The following is a 14717-nucleotide window of genomic DNA, read 5'->3' on the forward strand; positions in this document are numbered from 1 at the left end:
CTCCCCCCCCCCCCTTAAGCTGCAAAGGCAGCCAGACAAAGGTGTACACATGCTGCTACCAAGATGCATTGCTTCCTTATACCCCTTTTGTTTTCAGTAGGCAGTATCGATATGAAACACAACCCATTCAAGTGAATGATGATACTCCACAACCACTCTGAAACTTGGTGTAATGCACATTGTTGCAGGGTGGTAGTGTGGCATTTACAGGGTTAAAACAAGCATTGAGGAGGCAACATACTGCCTCCTCGCTGCCTGTCAAATGCCTCTAAATAGCAATCCTCTGCCAATCACTTTTCAAAGACTCCTGGGAGTGTGGAGCACTGAACTGTTGCCCACAACTTTATTACAAGGGCTGTGAACACCTGCACAATCATTGCAATCCTTGGACCCAGGATCGGAATCTTCATCTCTCCCAAGTCTCTACGGCTCCTCTGGGCTCCAGGACCCATACCAGGCCTTACTAATACTAGAGGACTCTGAACAAACAATTTCCTTGGTACCAAGCACACATCCCAGAGTCCCTAAACCTGTATAGAGAAGCACCCTGGGTGCCAAGAGTAACACAGTAACAGGGCGTCATACGGTCACATTGGTCAAAAGTATACTCCTACCTAAGGACCTGTTTGTAAAGATCAGAAAATGTATTAGTTCTGCTTCCATGTAATATTTCACCTCATATCCTCTGGTTTATTACCATTTAACCGAGTGAAGCTGTGATGCCCAAAATTGATATAGTATATAGCGCTACCCCCGTAGGGACTGCTGGATTAACTGGTTCTTTCCCAAAGCAGTGCTGAGGCCACCATTCACACAAGAAACAGCCCATTCACTCTGGCTCCATTAAACAGACTAGGGGATGTCTTTTTGTGATTTATTGCTTGTAGAATTTGTAACAGGAGAGTGGTTGGGGTGGTATGGGATACTCTAGAAATGCTGACTTGTAACAGGGAGACCCACTTCATTAGTTGCAACTTCGTTGAGCAGTTTTTAAACCAGTAACCAAGAGGAAGGCCAGAACTGAGACCCTCTAGGAGCTGCCTTAGAGAAAGCACTACTGTTGGCCCCATAAGTAGATCAGCACACAGTCACTAGATTCTTGAGATTGGATCAGTATTCACAATTTCCCATGGCAGCTGTACACCTCCCAGCTCTCACCAGGCACTCCCCAGTAGGTCATCCAGACCCAAATTCTTAGCTCCAAAAGTAATTAGAAATAGTCCCCCAAGCTCTGCTTGATAATCATCAGGAGACCATCAGCAGGACTACCTCAAAAGGGGCAACAGGCTTCTCCAGTCGGACTAGAATAGGGCTGCACCAGACATCAGATTATGTTCTTTTCCAGCCATCTACTGGGCTCACCATGGGCGTCCGCAGAACTTTTTTTAAGAGGGGGCATCATTTTAGGGTCACCCATGCCCCCTTTTTGACCCACTGGCAGGTGGCACCCGGGTGCGGGCTGCCCACACCCTGATAGCAATGCAACTGTGCTGAATTTAAGATCTGATCCCTGATTCGGGGGGGGGGCACTTGACCCCCCTTGCCCCTACCTGCGGACACCCATGGGGCTCACCTTTCCGGGGATTGGCTAAAGCACAATAAATATTCGGGCTACCCATTTGACTTTCCCAGCCCTCTATGTTCTGGAATCCTCCAGAATGCTGGGGGGAGCTATTAAACTTGCAGGCTGTGAAATCTAGAACCACCCAAAGAATAACTGCTTCAAGGACTACAGAGGAGTCAAAATACAGTAAGCCATTCATCCTCTCCGTGCTACAAGCTGTTGTCATGTGACTCAAAGAGAGACACCAGTCATCCAAATCAGCCCAGAGTCAGGTGTGTTTTGTGTGTACTGCTCAAAAAGTGAGTATACAGTATCTCACAAAAGTGAGTACACCCCTCACATTTTTTGTAAATATTTTATTATATCTTTTCATTTGACAACACTGAAGAAATGACACTTTGCTACAATGTAAAGTATTGAGTACACAGCTCGTGTAAATTTGCTGTCCCCTCAAAATAACACACAGCCATTAATGTCTAAAACGCCGGCAACAAAAGTGAGTACACCCCTAAGTGAAAATGTCCAAATTGGGCCCAAAGTGTCAATATTTTGTGTGGCCACCATTATTTTCCAGCACTGCCTTAACCCTCTTGGGCATGGAGTTCACCAGAGCTTCACAGGTTGCCACTGGAGTCCTCTTCCACTCCATGATGACATCGCGGAGCTGGTGGATGTTAGAGACCTTGCGCTCCTCCACCTTCCATTTGAGGATGCCCCACAGATGCTCAATAGGGTTTAGGTCTGGAGACATGCTTGGCCAGTCCATCAACTGGCTCTTCCGGAACGCATTTGTGAGGTGAGGCACCGATGTGGATGAGAAGGCCTGGCTCGCAGTCTTTGCTCCAATTCATCCCAAAGGTGTTCTATCGGATTGAGGTCAGGATTCTGTGCAGGCCAGTCAAGTTCCTCCACCCCAAACTCGCTCTTCTATGTTTTTATGGACCTTGCTTTGTACACTGTTCCAAATAATTTGTTGGTGGGAGGGGGATTATGGTGTGGGTTTCTTTTTAGCGGTTGAGCTTGGCCCCTTAATTCCAGTGAAGGTAACTCTTAAGGTGTCAGCATACCAGGACATTTTGCACAGATTCATGCTCCCAAATTTGTGGGAACAGTTTGGGGATGGCCCCTTCCCAACATGACTGCGCACCAGTGCACAAAGAAAGGTCCTTAAAGACATGAATGAGCAAGGTTAGGGGTGGAGGAACTTGATTGGCCGGCACAGAGTCCTGACCTCAACCTGATAGAACACTTTTGGGATTAATTAGAGCAGAGACTGCAAGCCAGGTCTATTCGTCCAACATCAGTGCCTGACCTCACAAATACACTTCTGGAAGAATGGTCAAACATTCCCATAGACAGACTCCTAAACCTTGTGGACAGCCTTCCCAGAAGAGTTGAAGCTGTTATAGCTGCAAAGGGTGGGCCAACTCAATATTGAACCCTACGGACTAAGACTGGGATGCCATTAAAGTTCATGTGTGTGTAAAGGCAGGAGTCCCAATACTTTTGACAAACAATACATTGTATATTATAAAGTGCATATTGCCCAAGTGTCATTCAAATAAAAAAGCCCTCCCTGCAAAACTTATCTTGCGGCTTTGTGATCAAGCATTAGTCCGCTTTTGAGTTGAATAATGGGCGGTGTCACTCCTCCCATTTCCTTACAGCCCAGGGGGTCAAAGATATGCCCCCGGGGGTGGGTGATCAATATGCCCTGGACTTTACCTCTTCCCACCCATCCCCAGTGTCCCTTTAAAACGGATTAACTTCCCAAATGCATGACTACTGTGCTTGGCTGTCACATGGTTAGGAGCCTGTCCTGCCGGCTCCCAATCATTGCTAGAGACTAGAGACATGTGTTACGAATCGAAATTCAGATGTATCTGAATTTCCGAATTACAATCGCAATGAATTTCAACGAATCTGAAAGAAATTATAATAAATTGAAATAACGGAATAGAACAAATTATCCAAACTCAAAAATAAAATTTTTATTCGAAAATTAATTTGAACTGCAAAAAATACAGTAAGGTGTAGAAGTGAAATAAGATGATGACTCCTACTTAGGGTGCTTTATATAATAGAATAGAAAAAAATTTAATAAAATGACATAGAATAGAAAGAAACAGAACAGAAAAGAATATGAAAGAATAGAACTGAATAGAATAAAACAGCATAGAAAATAATAAAAAATAGAATCAAATAGAACAGAATGAAATATAATAGAATCTTGTACAAATTTATTAGACTAAGAAACATGATACGAATGCTTACATCTGATCAAAGGAACCTCCAGTGAACAATCATCTGCAGGGTAAGAAGCGGTCAGCACAGAGGTCGGTCCTGGCACACTGGAGAGACTGACAGATGTAGTAAACAGTGGCTTGCCTTGGAGCTTTCCCAGGAGAATGGCATTTATAGCATGGAAGGCAATGTCTTACAGAGGCCTTGCCCCCTTTTTCAAGGCTAATGGATCGATATTACACAGTAGTATGGATATGGGAAGTGTGTGCACTACAATGCCCAGTAGGGCAAGATGAATATACTCAAAATGTAGTTGCAACCCTATATAAGAAATCATGGAATTAATCAATTTAAGACCATTCTACTAAATATATACTGTATGTTGATTTAAGAATAATAGAGAATAATGGTATAGCAAGATCTAGCACGTATCTGAGTGACTCGTTATCCAGCATCTCACAGGAAAAGCTACACAACAAGGTGAGAACAAAAACTGCAAAGATAGTTCTTAAGTGTCAAGCTGATACTTAAAGTGGTGGTAAACTGCTGGGTTTTTAATTTTTTTTTTCCTTTTAAACCTGCAAGATAATGTCATATTGTGCTAGTATACATCACATACTAGCACATTATGTAAAACCTTAAAATGAAGCACTCCAGTAGTGTGCTGTCACCCAGTCTTCCTTCCAGGTTTGCGGACTCCAGCTGTGCGAGTGGCCAGAGCCACAATGATGTCATTCCCGCATATGCGCGTGGGAGCCGCCGTTTATGGCACAGGACTCTGAAGGAACGGCACGGGTGGCCATTCCTTCAGAGCGCATGCACTGGTGATGTCACCAGCTGCATCTAAAGTAAATATCTCCTAAACCAGTGGTCTCCAAACTGCAGCCTGGGGTCAGATGCGGCTCATTGCTTGCTTTTTTCCGGCCATTTTATTCACTGACACCAATGAAGGATACAATTTCTCCCAATGAGACCAATGATGGGGCACAATTCCTTCCAATGACACCAACAATGGGGCCCAATGAGACCAATAATGGGGCACAATTCCTCCCACTGCCACCAATGATGGGGGATCATTTATTCCCATTGATGTTGGGGCACATCAATGGGAGTAAATAAACCCCATTGTACTCCCAATGGCCACAGTCCAGCCCCTTAAAGTCTGAAGGACAGTGAACTAGCCCTTTGTTTAGAAAGTTTGGAGACCCCTGTCCTAAATGGTTCACGTTTAGGATATATATACAGTACCGATAGGTAAGCCTTATTATAGGCTTGCCCATAGGTAAAATCATGCCTGGGAGTTTTACTGCCTATAAGAGGGGTCTAAAAAAGGGCAGGAAGCAGTCAGCAGGTATCCATGAGGTATGGTGTGAAACAGCACACAGTTGTGAGAAGGCTGTGGGCTGTTAATTGGCTGGGATGTTGCTGGCTCCCTGTGACCTTTTTGGACCCCTGGAGCAGGCGGGGACTCTAAACCCTGTTGTGAGACTAGTGTATACTGGCAGTGAGCCAAAGTGTTTTGGTTTTTTTTTGTATTACATTTTTTAACTATTTTGTTTGTATTTGCTGAAGAAAGCGGTTTGCTTTGCCTTTTTGGAAAATAAAGATGGTTTTCCTTTTACAAATATGGCTGGCTAGTGATCCGGACTCCTCAAATATCGCACTGGGAAGTGTTACACTGCTACATTCCTGAGCATGCCTGAACTTTCATCAAAATATAAATGCTAGTTCCACTTTCTTTTTTTTTCCCCTTTCTTGAACAGGCACAGGGAAGGTATGCAAAGTACAGGGGTATGTTGATCTACAGCCTCAGGTTATTAACCCCTTCATTCCAGCCATACGCATATACACTCCCCGGCCACTTTATTAGGTAACCTGTTCAATTGCCGGTAACACAAATTGCTAATCAGCCAATCACATGGCAGCAACTCATTGCATTTAGGCATCTAGACGGGGTGAAAATGAATTGCTGAAGTTCAAACCGAGCATCAGAATGGGGAAGAAAGGGGATTTAAGTGACTTTGAGTGTGGAATGGTTGTTGGTGCCAGACGAGCTGGTCTTAATATTTCAAAACTGCTGATCTACTGGGATTTTCATGCACAACCATCTCTCGGGTTTACAGAGCATGGCCTGAAAAAGAGAAAATATCCAGTGAGCGGCAGTTGTGTGGAGGAAAATGCCTTGTTGATGTCAGAGGAGAATGGTCAGACTGGTATGGCGCTGCACGGCACGGGACCGATTGCAGGCTTGAGAGCCAGAATGGGGATTTGTGTGTGTGTAAACACTCAAATCCCTGTTCTGTCAGGGGAGAGGAGACAAATCGTTTGTTCCTAGTAAGTAGGAACAGTGATATATGTCTCCTTCCTCAGTCAGTCCCATCCCAACACAGTAAGAAACACTAACTAGGGAACACATTTAACCCCTTGATCGCCCTCTAGTGTTAACCCCTTCCCTACCAGTGACATTTACACAGTAATCAGTGCATTTTTATAGCACTGATCGCTGTATAAATGTCAATGGTCCCAAAAATGTGTCAAAAGTGTCCGATCTGTCCGCCACAAGACGCTAATCACCGCCATTACTAGAAAAAAAAAATAATAATAAAAATGTCATAAATCTTTCCCCTGGTTTGTAGACACTATAACTTTTGTGCAAACCAATCAATAAATGCTTATTGCGATTTTTTTTACCAAAAATATGTAGAAGAATACATATTGGCCTAAACTGAGAAAGAAATTTGTTTTTTCAAAAACATTTTTAAGGATATTTATTATAGCAATAAGTAAAAAATTGTTTTTTTTTCAAAATTGTTGGCTCTTTTTTTGTTTTTAGCGCAAAAAATAAAAACCGCAGAGGTGATCGAATACCACCCAAAGAAAGCTCTATTTGTGGAAAAAAAAAAAAAAAAGGACGCAAATTTTGTTTGGGTACAGCATTGCATGAGCGCGCAATTGCCAGTTAAATCGACGCAGTGCCAAATTATAAAAAGTGCTCTTGTCAGGAAGAGGGTAAAATCTTCCGGGGCTCAAGTGGTTAAACACCAAGGCCTACCTGAGTATTGTTGCTGACCATGTCCATCCCTTTATGACTACAGTGTCCCCATCTTCTGATGGCTCCTTCCAGCAGGATAACGCACCATGTCACAAAGATCAAATCATCTCACCACTGGTTTCTTGAACATGAAAATGAATTCACTGTACTCCAATCAGTGGCGAGCCGTCCATACAGGGCGCAGGGACACCACCCCCCTAATTTACATACAGGGCGCAGGATGCATGGATTCCAATGGGGTTTTTCTTTCCTTTTTAAGCATGCGATTAGAGCCTGAGGTTCAAAACAGGGTGGGCTCGGGGCGCAGTGTGTAACAATAGGGACTTAATATTCGCTATTGTCTTCCCGATTCTCCTCCCGGTCAATCAGGAAGCAGTTCCTGTGACGGATTGGCCGCATTCCCTTCCGTCCGCCGTGGGTGGCAGGGTGGGGGGTTTCGCTTTCCGCATTCATGTCCATCTCCAGAGGGGGTGGCAATTGCCGCATTCACATCCATCTCCCACAGGTGGCGGGTCTTGGTGTGCGATACTGCTGCCCCAAATGCCCCCAAATTTTTTTTTTTCACCAATCCCATTGGCCAAACGTTTGCCACACAATTGACTTCAATGGGTCCTCCTGGCAAATGGAACACCTGCCAATCTAACATGTCGAGTTAAAACTGGTGCACTGCGAAGCACCACGGCAACATTAACAGACCTGAGTGGCTGCCATATCCGCTTGGAGGTGGCCCGTAGCAGGGAGGTAAAACGCAGATCAGCTGCCTATTTATACTGCCCGTTGCCAACTGTGTGAATGAGGCCTTAGGCCCCCGTTCGCATCTAGCGTTTTGGGATCGTCTGTGGAATCGCCACGATTCTGCCTGTGATATCAAAGTGCACTGCAACGCTAGCAAAACGTGGCATGTGTGTTCGTGTGCCATTCATCTTTAATGGCATCAAAACGCAGTGCGGTTTTGCCAAGATTGTCACATGACTTATCGCGCAGAAATAGCAGCAAACCACATCAAGCGAAGCTTGTCACCCCAAAGAAACTCCTGCTCCTTTTTGGGTGACAACCTTTGTGTGATAATTGCAGCAAAACCACACCACGTTTTGGTGCCATTTAAAATGAATGGCAAATAAACATTGCAGTGCATTTGGAATCGTGGGCAGAATCGCAGCGTTTCCACTTCTAAAATCCCAAATCTATCTTCACATATACTATCTCATGCAGATCTATCTTTACTTGGCCGTGGACTCAATTTCGCACCAACTAATAGACCGAATCCCTTTGTTCTTTTTAAAGACCTCAATGGTTATGTACGTAACCTTACCCTCAAAAGGCACTTCCATATCCAATCAGAGAAATCTATCAACACCCTACATAATCCCGATTCCCAGACTAGTTCCACTACAGTGCCACAGGAACTTAGTTTTGAATCCTCTCTAGATATTGTTGATTCTAATGCATCTGATAGTGATGACATATTGCTTCACAGGCTAACCCAGCATCTTGCAACATCCCCCCCAATTGTTCATACTACACTAAAACCCAAATCAATATTTTTTCCCACACAATCCAAGGGCCCATACATAGAAGCATTCTATAGAGTTGTCTTTTCAGATTTAAAGAAACTATGTGAATCCTCTTCGGCCTCCAAACTCAATAACCTATCACCTTCAGAAATTAGAGCACTTGACTGAATCATTCATAGAGATGATTTGGTAATAAAATCTGCTGACAAAGGAGGAGGCATTGTTTTACAAAATAAAACTGATTATCTTAAAGAATCACATAGGCTACTCTCGGATAATAGGACATACGTTAAACTTTCCAAGGATCCTACAACCGAATATGCTATGGAAGCTGACCTGTTGATCTCCACTGCCCTTCAAGAAGGTATCATTACAAAAATCGAGAAGTCTTTCTTGCAAAAGACTTTTTACCAAGTACCTTACTTCTACCATCTGCCTAAGATACATAAAAGCTTAGAGGATCCCCCAGGTAGACCCATCGTGGCAGCCATGGACAGTGTCACCACGGGTTTGAGTTTATATATTGATCAACTGTTACAACCTATAGTTGCTCAATTACAATCATATATTCGGGATGGCACTCATCTCATGGAAATGCTATCTCCATACAAGTGGGAGCCTACCTACACCTGGCTCTCACTGGACGTATGTTCTTTGTATACCTCCATCCCACATGACTTCGGACTAATGGCATTGGAACATTTCCTATCCACAGATCCGTTGATAAATATGCGCCAAGCAGAGTTTGTTGTGAAGGCAGCAAGGTTCTGCTTGACGCACAATTACTTCTCCTTTAATGAAGAATTTTACCAGCAGATACAAGGCACAGCAATGGGGGCAAACTTTGCACCATCTTATGCTAATCTTGCAATGGGCCTATGGGAAAATAATTTCATTTATAAAAATAACCCTTTTGCGGCCAATATCATATTCTTCGGAAGGTATATCGATGACCTTATCATCATCTGGGACGGTGATACTGACTTAATAACCCCCTTTGTCCAACACTGCAATACCAACCCCTATGGGCTGTCGTTCACGTCAGCCACTGATCCAGTTACCATTGCTTTTCTTGATCTAGAACTAGGACATGATGGTTCCACCATCACTTCAAGAAACTACACTAAGCCTACAGCAGGTAATTCGTACCTACATTTTGAAAGCTGTCATCTTCCCAAATGGATTACAAATATCCCAAAAGGACAGTTCTGCCGTCTTCGGCAAAACTGCACTAAGGATTCGGACTATGTCGAACTAAGTGAAACCCTTAAAAGAAAGTTCTACGACAAAAAATATCCCGAACCCCTGGTAGAAGACGCTTTCAAATATTACCTGCATGGTAAACCATCAAAATCAAAAACCAATCCACATACTTATGATGGTTCTAGTAAGTTTATAACCACATTTCATAATAAATACAAAGGGATGGAGAAGATTTTGGAAAAACATTGGAGTATATTACACCAAGATCCCCACTTAAAAACAATACTTCCATCTCGTCCTAAAGTCATCTATCGCAGGGCCCCCAATCTAAAAAATAAGATTGCACCCAGTAAGTTCAAATCCACCTCAACAATACCACCTGTACCCACACTGATTCCCCTGGTAGGCATGTACCAATGCCGTAAGGCCTTATGCAAAACCTGCAATTTTGTCCAGCATGGACAAAAATCCTTCACCACCAAAGGCAAGACCTATGTGCTAAAAGAATTCTTTAATTGTTCGTCCGACTTCGTCATCTATGGCCTAAGGTGTCCATGTGGCCTAATGTACGTGGGCCGGACAATTAGAGCATTAAGACGAAGATTTGGGGAACACAGAAGGCTTATAGAGGGCGGAACAGATCCCCATAGTGTTCCAAGACATTTTGCCTCAGTCCATCAAGGTTCTACGGAGGGCCTAAAGGTGTGGGTTATTGAACAGATCCCAAGGTCCGTCCCAGCGGCCGAAAGATTCAAGAGGCTCTGTGCACGTGAGACCTTTTGGATTTATACTCTAGACGTACTCTCGCCAGGTGGAATCAATGAAAGTATTGAGATTGCAACTATCCTGTAAAATACATTGTATTTATTTTAATATACCCTTTCATATCTGTTTACCATCATCCCCCCCCCTTTTTTATAACTAAATGAATGAGCTGTTCTAATGATACATATTGACCTTCAAAGGTATAAAAAGCTTATGGCCCTATATGTTTTATTTTTAAAAAACATATATCATATCTAATTTTCCTCGACTGTTATTGTTATTTATTATTCATTATTTCTATTATTCTTATTTTTATCTGTATTTTTATTTTTACTTATTTTAACCTTATGAGTCATATACATGCACAGGGGCCATGTAGCAGAGGTTTTTCCATTCTTCCATGTGTGCGTATGCTCATGACCAGATGCATATTTGTGCACATATATGTAATGTAAGTAATAGTTTTGATCACTCTAGTAAGGCTCAACCTTTATACCATCCAACTACTCTCCAATCTAATCATTCTATTTAATTACCATTTTTTCGGGTCACTTATTAGTTTCCAATGACCGTGAGTAGTCGCTGGTCTAAAACCCCCCCCCCCCCCCCTTTTTTTGTCCGTATGTATTATCTTATGATTGATCATCAATAACCAATTTCTCAAGTTTTTTATTATCAGTATCTCAATCTGACTTCTATAAGCACTCTGACGTGTCCTCACGTATACCTCTCTTATTTTGCCCCCTTAATCAGGCATAATTCCTATGTATGTATACACTCATATTTATACGATTAATTATTATTTATCATTTATTATTTATTATTTTTTATATATATATATATATATATATATATATATATATATATATATATATTTTTTTTTTTTTTTTTTATCCATTTATTTATTATCCACTTCTCATTATTCATTTATTTATTATTTAATCATCCATTTACCTATATTACCATTATTAATTTTCTTTTCTTTTTTACTAACATATATTTACCATTATCATTATGAAATTCTTCCCTTTCTTTCCCTTTTTTTTTTCTTATTATTTATTGAGACTAATTTTTGATATGCACCTTATCACCTGCTAAGAGTTTGTTCGCAATTTGCAATTTGTAATTTATACACATGGCCACCCTTCCCCTCCTGTTGCTTCGTCCCCCCCCCTCCCTTTCTCCATCTCTTTTCGTTTCCCATTCCGTCCTTCCCCCCCCCCCTCCCCTCCCCCATCCCCCTTCCTCCTCCTTGTCCACTTATTCCCGCCCCTATGTTCTTTTTAAACCATCCTCATGATTTACTGGCAGCTTGATGAAGGAGCGCGGCTACCGTGACATTGTAGCCCGTACGCTCGTGAAACGCGTCGCATCCCAGTGACGTCACAGCCCCGCGCCTGCTTTCCACCAGCGTTCCAGGCCTCGCTTTGGAGTATCTCATCACCGCGGCCGGCTTCAGCGGTGGCTCAAGCACAGCCGTACGCACAGCAGGAGACAGCGATGCAGTGACTGATCTGACGGACTCCCCTCCTCCAGGAAATCAACTACATGATATGCTTTATTTTAATCCACTAAATGTGAGTGTTTTTCTACAGTGTTTTTATTAAATTCAGTTTACATACTGCACTTAGAGGCGCCTCTCTTCCTCGTTTTTTTCTGCAGATCTTTGGGGCTTGGTTTCAGCTCTTTTTGGAAGGCAGCCATCTGTGTGGACTTTTAACTCTTTATTGAACTGGCTTTGCTCAGATAGACTTTTTATGGACTTCAATAGTCATAGTTACCCTTTGTTATTAACTAGATGGTAATATAGAGATATCCAGTTTTTTGCGCCTTTACTTGCTTACAGTTAACAGACCTGAGTGGCTGCCATATCCGCTTGGAGGTGGCCCGTAGGAGGGAGGTAAAACGCAGATCAGCTGCCTATTTATACTGCCCGTTGCCAACTGTGTGAATGAGGCCTTAGGCCCCCGTTCGCATCTAGCGTTTTGGGATCGTCTGTGGAATCGCCACGATTCTGCCTGTGATATCAAAGCACACTGCAACGCTAGCAAAACGTGGCATGTGTGTTCGTGTGCCATTCATCTTTAATGGCATCAAAACGCAGTGCAGTTTTGCCAAGATTGTCACATGACTTATCGCGCAGAAATAGCAGCAAACCACATCGAGCGAAGCTTGTCCCCCCAAAGAAACTCCTGCTCCTTTTTGGGTGACAACCTTTGTGTGATAATTGCAGCAAAACCACACCACGTTGTGGTGCCATTTAAAATGAATGGCAAATAAACATTGCAGTGCATTTGGAATCGTGGGCAGAATCGCAGCGTTTCCACTTCTAAAATCCCAAATCAGTAGATGTGAATGGGATCTTAAAGAGGCTCTTGAAGATCCCTCCACAAGTGCATTCTCCAACCTCACTGGATTCATATAGTTGGGTCTGCGTGTATATTTTTCCATGGCAGGTTCTCTTTATCACACTGTTTTAGGCCATTATACTGTATATCTATGTAACTTATTACCCCCTGGCTGCCATTGAGAGAGGAAAGGTCTATCAAACAGGTTTGACAACTTAGTCAGGTGCCTCATTCCCTTTGAGACGTGGCGGGTGGTGTCCCTCCATACACTTTCTCCCCTAAAGACATTCCTTTCTTTATTACACATATTTAATGTATGTAGAGCTGATAATTTACATAGCACTTTACATACTGTACAGTCAGGGAGTTTACCATCCAAGGTCCCTATCTGACATACATACACATAATAGGGACAATTTAGACAGGAACCAATTAACCTACCAACATGTCTTTAGAGTGTGGGAAGAACCCAGGGGAAACCCACACAAGCACAGGGAGAACATGCAAACTCCATGCAGACAGTGTCCTGGTTGAGATTTGATGTGTAGATGGATTGGTTGAGTGTAGACCAGTGGTAGCTGGTGGTTTTTTGTTTGGAGGGTTGGAAAACAACCAAACCGAACCCACCCCGCTATCTATCGGTCCTTTGGCACTTACCCCATCTAGGCAGCAGGGACCGGGCATCCAGGCATCGACCAGCTGGTCTTCTCCTCTCCTCCTCGCTTTCACTGTGCGTCTTCTCCCCTCCTCCAATGCATCCAATAGGATCGCCTGTCCTTTCAGCCAGTTGGGTGACAGGTATCAGACCCGCTTCCCGGATGGCCAGGAGGAAGATCAGTGTTGCAACAGCGACTATTCATTCGCTGTTGCAACACACCTGGGTGGGCTCCAGGCGCATCCTCTGCGACCCGAGCCCACCCTATTTTGAAGCCTATTAGTGCCTCTGGCTCTAATTAGGTATTTAAAAAAAAACAAAAAAACCTGGCCGCTGTAATTAATGGGCCCGGTGCCCTGAAAGGGGCCGGAAGCAGGAATAGGGGGTGGCTGCGGCGGCCATGGATACATTCATTCATAGCATGAACGCGATCTATTCATATAGGGGGTAGCGTGGATAGAGGGGGCGGCCCCTGTGCGCCCATAATGGACCAGCCATCCCTGATGTAGATGATCTGGCTGCGACATTTGCAGTTGGTATTTGGAGCAAGGCTGGTGGTAGACTATTTTAGGGCTGCAACTAACGATTATTTTCATAATCGATTAGGTGGCAGATTATTGTTTCAATTAATCGGTTAATAACATTACAAAAAAGTGTGGTGTATAATTTAGTTAATATGTAAAGTTTAAAAAAAAAAAAAAAAGCCATTTATTTTTTAATATCTATATGCAGTGGTAAATATAAATAAAATAATAATAAATATGGTTAGAGAGCAAAATCTCTAATCCACTCTGAGAATGACAGACAGAAGAGATATACTGTATATACTATTAGAGGAGATATACTGTATATACTATTAGAAGAGATATATACTGTATATACCATTAGAGGAGATATATACTGTATATACCATAAGAGGAGATATATACTGTATATACTATTAGAGGAGATATTTACTATATATACCATTAGCGGTTGAATCTGGTAAATACCATCATACTCAGATCTTAAAAAAAAAAAAAAAAAAAACTTCTCAGTCAAAGGAATTTTCAGACAGTGTATGTGGTTTTCCTTCAGAAATTACATTCATTTTAAAACAAAATTTTAAAAGCAAGTGAAAATTTCAAACAACATTCTTTCATTCAGCGAATGTACAAAGATTTTTCATATGAATATTCTCATCTGAAAAGTGATCCATGTGGCCAGCATAAGGCTCGGTACACACCTATGCAGTTTGCGTTTGCTCTGTTTCTACACTGCTTTTTGCTGTGCGTTAAATACAGTATAGTTCGCCCCAATAGCAAAGTAAAGAAAACTTCTGCCTTTAGAACCACTCACTTCCTGCCCAAGACTACATGTCCCATGAGGCTTT

General features: G+C 42.7%; 1 protein-coding gene across 1 annotated transcript in view; it reads right to left on the reverse strand.

The window, feature by feature from the left end:
• Positions 1 to 14717, reverse strand: part of LOC141105767 (caspase-7-like) — a 97215-nt gene that overhangs the window by 69552 nt on the left and 12946 nt on the right. The gene's annotated exons all lie outside the window — the stretch shown is intronic.

This window comes from Aquarana catesbeiana, linkage group LG08 (genome assembly GCF_042186555.1).
Source record: "Aquarana catesbeiana isolate 2022-GZ linkage group LG08, ASM4218655v1, whole genome shotgun sequence".
Classification (NCBI taxonomy): Eukaryota; Metazoa; Chordata; class Amphibia; order Anura; family Ranidae; genus Aquarana; species Aquarana catesbeiana.